This window comes from Amblyomma mixtum, chromosome 3 (assembly GCF_055824585.1).
Source record: "Amblyomma mixtum isolate Tamu chromosome 3, ASM5582458v1, whole genome shotgun sequence".
In the NCBI taxonomy this organism is placed as follows: Eukaryota; Metazoa; Arthropoda; class Arachnida; order Ixodida; family Ixodidae; genus Amblyomma; species Amblyomma mixtum.
In genome coordinates, this window is record NC_143014.1 from 337,508,091 (window position 1) to 337,518,183 (window position 10,093).

General features: G+C 49.7%; 1 pseudogene; it reads left to right on the forward strand.

Annotated features, from left to right (window-relative positions):
* The first annotated feature begins 2,476 nt into the window (after positions 1–2,476).
* LOC149356084 (uncharacterized) lies at positions 2,477–8,437 on the forward strand (annotated as a pseudogene).
* Positions 8,438–10,093: the final 1,656 nt, after the last annotated feature.

Genomic DNA, 10,093 nt, shown 5'->3' on the forward strand with positions numbered 1-10,093 from the left:
CACGCATAGACTTCTGAGACCTGCAGGGACTCGAGTGCTAAAGTGTGATCTTTGACTTTCTATATCAGTTCTAAGTCCCTCCGAACCCTCTTTCGAACGAATTTCTTCCAGCCGAAGTAGTTCATGTTTATGTCGACTGACTGCTCCTGGCTACCAAATGTACACTTCAAAGTCGTTTCGGGCTGCTCGCAGTTCGGCGAAAACTGCAGGCCTTCAACAAAGAATGCTTCTCCTATGAGAGACACCATCAGGTAACGAAACTTTTTTTTTGCGATACTCCTATGCTGTCAATTACACACTATAAATTTTCTTAATTAGTGTCATCAAGCAGTGGCTTTTCATTCCGAGAATTTTGACACTTCTGAATGCCCTTTTTTCAATTTTTTTCAGGTTTTCATTTCCTTAATTAATAAATTAATTACAATGCTTTCATTAAATGGCCATCACCCATCGCACACCAATCAATCATCAACCACTAGAACCATAAATCATCATGATAGGATTTTTTGTACGGAGTCCCCGATGATTTTTGACACGTGGTGCCAACTACGGCGACGGCTTTTCGATCGAACGAGCTGTATGCGCTACCGCGTAAAAACAGAAAACTGGTACACTGCACGTAGGCTGTCCCTCTTGATACACAGGCTTCTGATATGAAGCATGCGCTGCTGCACGCCAGCAATGTACGATACCATGTCTCCTTCGCTGGAGCGGGGACTCCGTGATTGCAGGACTGGAAAAAGACTTGCACACGCAAATAAAATAGCATGAGAATGAGCTTGACATCATGTACGTGTTTGTTTGTTTTTTTTCTCGACATACTGCATTTACTCAGAAGCAATATACGAGGACCGCCCTCGTTCTCTGTGAAAAGGTATTAGATCTTGCTCACGCGTCCAGTTCTCTACTCTCGTCCACAACCGCTTGCATGCTAGGAATTTTGAACCTTGACGCTCTCCTACAGGCTCAACTCTAAGCGCTAACTCATTTCACCAGAATTACAAGGCCTGGACGGTTACATCCGTGCATCGAAAATTAAAGCAGACATAACTCGTGCGAAGGTACCATAACTGATGCTCCAGGGCCATGCTGACCCGAGACAGCGCATTTTCTATATCGGGCCACAAGTCTCTTAACACCGCTGCGGTGGTTCAGTGGTTATGACTCTCGGCTGTTGACTCGAAAGAAGCAGGTTCCATCTAGGCCGCGGCGGTCGAATTTCTATGGAGGCGAAAATAGAGGCCCTAGTACTGTGTGATGTCAGTTCACCCTGAAGAATCCGAGGTGGTCGAAATTTCCGGAGCCCTCCACTGCGGCGTCCCCGATAGTATGAGTCGCTTTGGGACGTTAAACCCCCAATAAACAAGTCTCTTAGGGCAGCTCAGCTTAATATTCTCCTTCAAAGCCCGACTCAGATGGCTCATGGAGATGACGACGAAAGAAAGCGAAAGGCCGCAAAAGCGTTAGTTGCCGATAAACGCAACAAAAAAGCTTAAGTTACGACGAGACAGGCAGCAAGCGGTGGGTTGTCGCTTCCAAGAGCTGTGTCAGGTTTCATCATTTGCATGCTGGCTGGCCTGTGTCGGTAAGCAGCGTGATCCAGCATTTGCATGGGTACTGCATGGCGCACATATCCTTTGATGCTGCGATTTATTACAGCGAATGGGTTCTTACCTATCTCAGCATTCCTTATTTTTCCACCTACAGGATAGGCTTACATTCTTTTTCCTTGCCTGTCTTTGATCCTGCGCTTCGTGCCATGACTGCCTGAAGGAAACCTTGAATCAGCAGGCCTGGGTTTTTATTGATCAGCATAGCTGTGGCTTGCACTTCTCGCGTTCATATCGGGTTTCCCTTTAAATCATCGTGCCCGGTTTGTGCTCATTTTGCTCTTTTTTTATTTCAGTATGGGGCAAATTGCCAATCTGCGTTGCAGTAACCTGTGCGTTAAAAGACCAGGTTCGCGTCCTTTACTCGCATCCTTTGTACTGCTGTAAGCTTTGGTTGCGAAAAGCCAATGTTGACGGACCAAGGCGCGAAGCTCGTCGTTTAAAATGGTGCTTCATTTTCGACGCGCTCCTAGCAGCCACAGTAGGCTGGTTTTAATCTCACCGTGAAGAAACTGCTGAGCTTTCTGGGCGTCACAAGTTGCCCAAATCGCACACACTTTGGTAGTCACAAGACAATTCAGTTATCGTAGTGAATACGCTTTACGCTACTTAGCCAGCTTATGATTCACAGTCTATCAGCAACCCTCGCAGGAATTCTCTGAATTTATCCCCCTAGGTTTCTGCAGAGCCCCTTGGCGTTTATATCCAACCTCAGTCCTTGGCAATCTGCCGTCGCTGAAAAAGAAGAAATGAGCGGCGTGCTTGGCTACCGCGTGGCACGAGCCTGCGGAGCGGCCCCGACGCGTTCTTGCCCTGCAGCTCGCAGTGATAGCCGCGATCTTCAAGGCGCAATCGGCAACCTCGCAATGGAGAATTCCCGGGAAGAAACACAGCAACAGCCTGCCGGCGATGAGCAGCAGAACAAGCCCATCGCAGAGATGCCGCCGAAGCCGTCGCGCCCCGGGATCTTAAAGTCGACCCAAAGTTCATTCGAGCCGCTGAAGCAAGCAAGCAAGACGTTGAGGTTTCAGATGGATGAACACGAGAACCCACTGCCTCCGGCGCCTTTGGCACCAACAACACCGCCGGCACAGAATCCAGTCTCTGAAGCGGGCGTCCAGGCCGCTCCGCCCACCCAGGACAAGCCCAAGAAAAGCAAAGATGTGGGCAGCAAAATCGACATATCACCGCCTATGTCCCTGAGCATCGAGGACAGCCTCAGCGAGAGCCGCAGTTCGGGCACTTCATCTTCGCTGTCGCTGGCCAGCGGTGACTCTGGCAGCCCAGAGCTGTCGGAGTTCATGGAGGGAAGAGGAGTCCCCTCGGCAGCGGGCGCGGCTGTACCAGCAGCCCCGACCGCGCCGATGTTCAAACTGCATGGAGGGCACAAATTCAAACTACTTTCCTGGTTCCCCGAAGATGTCATGCACTACTTCGTAGCCCCAAGCCAAAGTCAGGAAAATAAAGCCCGAGACGCTGAGCCACGCAGCCCGCACGCGGAAAGCGGGGACGCCGAAGAGTAGGACGACTCGTCGACGTCGCTGCTGTTTGAAGACGCGCCCTGGCGACCGTCGCTTCCCCAGCAGACGCTGATGGCTCTTCTCGGTGGCCTCGCGCTTATTTTTCTCGTCTCGGCAATGGTGCGCGATAGTCGGAGAAGCGGCGATGTAAGCACCATGAGGCGTCAGTTTGAGCCCGACGTGGCCGTGAGTACTCTGAATGCCGACGAAAACCAGGAGTCCATGCCTTTTCCGCAGCTCCCACTAAACGATATCGAGGAGCCCCCACTAGGGACCGCTAGTACTGAGAAGCCTACCTCGTTTGCGAAAGGAGACGCGGACTCCCTTCCCGTGCACAGAAAGAACCCGGCCGAAGCTGTAGCGCCCACTGAAGCTAGGGACTCTTCAGATCGGCCAAAGCTGCAAAGGGTCCTTGGAAAGGTGCGCCAAATCAAGAGCGACACTTCGCGCCCTCTGCGTATATCAAAGGTGAGTCCGATTCTCGAGAGCAACTAGTTCGGTAAAATTGTTTGTCGTTCGGGATATCGCCTGCGTTAGGCATTCATGCATAGTAAACTGAGGTTTGTTACCGCAATCATGACAGCGAAACAAGGGGAGAAACAATAAAACATATAAGACGCTGAATCATTCGCTCCCTTAGGGCGGGAAACAGCGAAAAACTTCCTTGACCACCGAATAGGGATACTTTAGTGAATCAGTCTGGAACGAAGGTTTGTGAGAGGCTTGAATGTGGCATTATTGCCGTACTGTGTTGGTCGTCTAAAGACTGCTGAATTTGTTAGAAAAACACCGTCCATAGACATTTCTTATGCCCTTCCTAACTACAATTCCCCTCCATGGCCAAGCATTTCCGGCACCCTTGAAGAAAAATTTTGAATATTTGAATATTCCAAGGTACTGTTGTGGAAATGCTGAAGGTCATGGGCTATTCTTCCGATGCCTGGTAAAATCTCTCCTTTAAACTTTTTTCTGTCGCTCGCATCGAGACGTTCGTACTGCCATAGAAAACCAACGGGGAACTTTTTTGACCATAGCAAAAATGCAAGCTGCATGCAGACGCGATATCTGCCGATATGTTGATTGTTATGGTGCAATCTCAGAATATATGAAAAAATTGCATTCGTAAGCTGTTTCCCGTTGAAAAATGCTTTCGTCCAGAATTTCTGGACATGAAAGGCACGACTACATATCCCGAGCGACATACTCGTATGAGGGTTTTTTTTATGTGTTTGTGTGCGCGCGTGTGCGTGCGCGTGTGCGTGCGTGTGCGTGCGTGCGTGCGTGCGTGCGCGCGTGCGTGCGTGCGTGCGTGCGCGTGCGTGCGTGCGCGTGTGCGCGCGGGTGCGCGCGTGTGCGTGCGCGCGTGCGTGGGCGCGCGTGCGTGGGCGTGCGTGCGTGGGCGTGTGTGTGTGGTGTGTGTGGCGTGTGCGTGCGTGCGTGCGTGCGTGTGCGTGTGCGTGTGCATGTGTGAGTGTATGTGTGTGCGTGTGCGTGTGCGCGTGCGCGTGCGCGTGCGCGTGTGTGTGTGTGTATGTGTGTGCCGCAGTCATTGGCATGAAATATTGGTGCATTGCAAAGATATGGCGACGTGAGCCTAGCAGAAGGCTCTCTAAACAACTGTGCGCATAAGCTAGCTACAAAAAGGCATCTGTTGACACACAAGACATTTAAACATCAGTATTATGGCACATAAGCTGCAGAACAGTATCTTCCTTTCAGACAAAACATGCCTGCGGCCCTCCCGTCTTCACATACTGCCGTGCAACGCAGCCAGAATTTTACTACAATTCAAGAGGACACTGTTCGGCGACATCAAAACGGCTCCAGCTTTGCAACCGCGGTCCCAACAGTTTTCCGTCGAAACAGAGCTGTCGCGTCAAGTGCGTGGAGACCAAGCGGCCAGAGAAGCCCTGCTTTCATCCGGTCAGCTTCGTTATTTGTGTCAGGTGAGATGGCAAGCCAGCTCATCCGGTCACGCATTTTAGATAAACCAGCTGTCGGCTGCAGAGAACCAGTCACTGAAGCGCTGCTAACTAACACGCAGAAAGCCTGACTAGAGGCTGGAGTGCTGCGTGCAAGCCGAAGTTTGTAAGGAAAAAGGAACCCGCAGCGGAGTTGTAGATAAAATAAATTGATTTTTTTTTCTCAGAGTAGTAGCTTTAAATGTCCATTTCACATTGGTCCCGGGGGTGGAAGAAAACTATAACTAACTTCGGGAACTATAACGGGACATTCAGGACCACTGAAAATGTGGTCTAAGAATTGAGTGCTCTCTAGTATGTCGCGTGGGGTCATGTGACCAGCAGCTGGTGCTCTGAAACGCCCACAGTTCAGCTCCGTTATCGTGCTGAAATAGAATCTCTCGCACTGTATCATCCCTTGCACTGTATCTAGAGGGCTTAAAGCCGGATATGTATGCATGGAAAGGACACTAAGCACACTCGTCTTCACGTCCGTCTTTGTGGCATTGCCGCAGTGGAGAGCAGACGCTTCTGTGTCGGCCCAAATCACTAAACAAATAGCCTTTTCTGGTAGCGCCAGTGTCTCCCGATTGTTTTTATTCTGTTTTTTTTTTACTTAGGGCCCTTGCAATATAGCGTGAGAACAACGCAGTGAGTTATGGAAAGGGAAAGAATAGAAGTAACATTTACAGACTGTAAGAGAGCAGCGGCTGTCAGGGAACAAGCACGAGTATTTAGCATATCCTGACTGAAATAACAATTCGAAATGGGCAGGGCCTTTAATGCAACGACAGGGCAATCAATGGTAGGTAACGGATTCGATTCCAAGTGAAGGAAAGCGCAGCAGTGGGTGGCAGGAAGTCAGGTAGGCGGATGAAATTAGGAAGTTTGCGTGGATAAGGCACGGCGGCATGCAGCTGAGAGCCTGACGCAGAAAACGGTTAACTGATGGTCAGTGGGCAAGGTCTTTACAGTTAGACTGATTATGATTATAATATCACTGCGGTTCCGCAATTGTGTGCTGTCAATAATCGTGGCCGCATTACAATCTAATCTCAGGTGGAGGTTGTGTACGGAAGAAAAAATAAATGTCCTCACTGAGGAGGGCAGGGGGCTAATTGAGGTTGCCTACTCAGATTACTTTTTTTTTATTAAAGACTGTTGTTTTCTTAGGAAGATTTTAGGAAGAGTCAAGGCGTGGATTTGTACAAGCTGCGGTTAATAAGCCTTTTTGTACAAAAATAAAAGATGGAGTCTAGTACGATATCAAAGAGAAGCAGGTACTAATCAAGTCCCTGTTCGAAACAAGTCAAAGAGATTTCTGAGCATAAACTTTTTAGCGCCGGCTGTGTTAAATATTAAACTGATTCTAGCACTGTGGAACAGATTTCGTTAGTATCCTCCTCCCACTGAGGAGGAAAGAGCGCTGCGCAGTGAACCTGGCAGCAAGCCTGCCCTAAATTTCGTTATCACAGCTATCGTCGGGATTTTTTTTTATTCGAGATATTTGCCATTAGGCATAATGAGAAAGGGATAGAAAGTTAGAAGCAGAAGTGTAAACACACCTTGCTTAAAAAGTGGCAAAAGTTCTCGTAAAGCGATTGTCATGTGTCCACTTGCGATAGTCGCCTGCAGCATCCCATCGCAGGCCCACCTTCCTTAGGAAGCGCCGTCTCACTGTGACTGTAGCCGGATAAATCCACAGCAAATGTTTTTAAGGCCAAAGCCTTTAATGGCTCATCGTTGTCGTGAACAAAATGTGTCCCGCTTTTGAAGGGTGTCTATCGAGATATGTGAGACAGTTACTGCGTAATTTCCTTTCCTCAAATACAATTTTTATTTTCTTCATTATGGCCCCTCTTTCTCTTTCTTCTTTCACTCCCACTTCCTCCCTTTCTGTATGGTGCGGTTGAGGTGTCCACCGAGATGACAGAGAATTACAGAGCCATTTCCTTTCCTCAAAAAGCGTTGCGTTCAAAGGGAAAGGCACCGCGCCGAACGGATGGTGTTGTTCCGTGGACTTCCTGGCAACGCTACAACACGCTGTCGCGTTCCGCTCCTAAAGGCGAAGCGTCCTTAATTGGAAGTTAATTAGTAATTAGTCATTAATCAGTAATTATCTATTAATCAGTAACCTGTCATTTCTTAGTAATTAGTCATTAATTATGTGTGACGTCATACAGTGGTGACGTCACAAGTGCCACAGAGGCAGTCAAGGTGGTGCGGAAAACGCTTTCGCCTCTACGCACTTTAGACAGCCAAAGTCCCCCTGAATTTCTCTTCACACACGTCGGGCGCAGTACCACAATCGAGACATTTGTCAGTCACTTATAAACGTTTGTCACGCCACCGATGACGCTCAGAGGGAGTCAGAGCACCTCCTCAGTGAATCCGGCGTGTAGATACCTCCTCCTCCCGAGTGAGGCTACGGGGGAGAAGCCTTTTTCTCGGAAACATGGGACAGAACGAATCTGAGGGAAGAGGGAAAGGGAGTGAGATGTCTGATATATCAACGTGTGTCATTATATCCACATGAATAATATGCGGTAGTCAGCATGGCCGCGAGTTCAGTGTATACGCACATGCCAGGGGTGTTTTGTGCATAGTTAGTGAATGGATTGTGTAATTTGGAATGTGCGCCGGACAGCCTCAAGCTGATTAAGGGCGGCAAGGGAGTCAGTGTAAATGTCAACAATATCGATAGCGGGTACGAGTGGAAGGGAAGCAATTGCATTGTGTATCGCTTAAATCTCCAAGGCAAGGGGGGTGCAAGGATCCGCGCTATATGTAGCGCGGGAGTTGAGATGAGGATTGGACGAACTGCGATGACTCCCAGCAGCGCTGTCTGTGATGCATCGGTGTATATTATGCACCCTGCAGGTAGATGCGCGGCTGATATCGGCGGCGAACAGAGGAGCGATTGTCTCTGAATTGACAGTATGACCATGGAGGAAGAGTCTTCGAGTCTGCGCTCTCTATTCCTTTGCAGAAAAGACCCCAGCGATGTCCTCCGCTGGTACTTTATAGAAAACGGTGCCTCCAGCGGCGCTCCCGGCCAGACCGATGTCCGTCGCATGGGACGCAGTTGCTCACCACTGCGCAAGACTGCAGGAGGAGCTGCGAAGCAGCGAATACCCCCGAATGCCGTGCCCCAAACTCGACGGCATGCGGGTCCCAGCTGAAGGGCGCTTATTTTGCACACAGGGAGCCGAAAACGGGCCCGTTCCGCTGCATCGGTATGTCGTCCATCGCAACCGGACGCACCGGGAACGTCTGTCTCAAGAGAGCCAACCGATTCTCTACCCTGCAAGCTTGCACAAAGGCCTGCGTTTACGCCGAGAGATAATGTGTGGCGTTAGCGGACGTTTGAAATACAAGCTGCCTGCGGGCGGGCCTCTTGCGTGGTTTTCTGGGGCCCTAACACATGGAAATGATATTTGCATGCACAATGCACACAGAAGCAGCGCATAGGGCTTTTGATGCGCTGTCTTCGACATTCGTCAGAATTGCTCATTATTGTAATGCTGCAGTCATTTCAAAATGAACCACTTACGGAAAAGCGTGCACTGGGGAGAACAAGAGTACAATACATGAATCCACCTAGCAGATTAACACAAAGAATAAGTTCGTGTACATACAGCTACCCTGCTCATACCAGCAAACGAACGAATTTAGATTGTGCTAACTTCTTGAGAAAGCCAAACCAGGCCAGAGAAGTACAGGTAATAGAAAGTTTGAGCCTAGCGCCATTCGTGTTACGCTACCCCGATCCGATTGCACACGGACCCGGTTGCGCCTGCGCAGTGACAAGAGCTGCAGAGTGCCCGAAGCTGCCACTCTGGCTATCTGGGACTCGCAACTGGCGCCTCTATGAAAGGGATTGTGGTAGCGGAATGCCGATCATGCTATTCTAAAATGCACTACTGCTACACAGCGCTTACGTTAGCTTTTACAGTGTAGCTGTTTGGTACGAAGTTTTGAGCCTTCGCGTTGAAGTGGTTCGCAATCCGAGTTTCGTGCAGCCGCCGCATGGCGCGCTAGTCGTCCAACCACGTGACAGTGACGTCACAGCTGGCCATGGCCCGGTTGAAGCAGGGCTTGCGTCATTCACTCCTGGCGTGGAAGAAGACGGCGCTACTCTATTGGATAAGGTAAGGCTGCTATGCGTCTCGCGCGTGATAGAAAGAGTGACCCCGCCGCGGTGGTTCAGTGGTTACGGTGCTCGACTGCTGACACGAAAGACGTGGGTTCGATCCCGGCTGCGGCGGCTGAATTTCGATGAAGGCGAAATTCTAGAGGCCCGTGTACTGTGCGATTTCAGTGCACGTTAAAGAACCCCAGGTGGTCAAAACTTCCGGAGCCCTTCACTACGGCGTCCCTCATAGCCTGAGTTGCTTCGGGACGTTAAACCCCAGCAAACCAAACCAAACCAAACCAGAGAGAGTGAGTAACCCGCGCGGTTCCGGAGTGCCGCGCCACAGAATCGACGCAGCAACGGCACGCTGCACAGGGCCGTCTGCGCATGCGTAGACAGCCTTTCAGCCACCGCTGATTTCGCACATTGCGCCATAATCGCGAATGGCATAGGATAGGGCTAATTGGAGAGAGATTAGGGAGTTTTGTGCTACAGTCGTGTTAGTTCAGCTGATGATGACGTCATAAGCGTAAACGTCATCAGTTTTTTTTGCTGACCAACTTGGTAATTAACACGTTTTCCGGCGTCCTAACGTATGCCGCCCGTAAAACGGCAATTTAAAGTATTGCTGTGATTGGTTATGATTGGTTATTCGGGTTTTAACGTCCCAAAGCTACTCAGGCTATGAGGGACAAGGTATTGCTGTGAGACTATGCAGAAGCATAATTGTTATAAAGTAAAAATTAAGCAATAGCTCTAATTTTGTAATGATTGCAAAAACCCAATACCATCCCGGCACGACGCCCAGGTTTGCCAGTGACGCAAGTGAGTCAGTTCACGCAAAATAGACCAGAGATGGAGCGAATT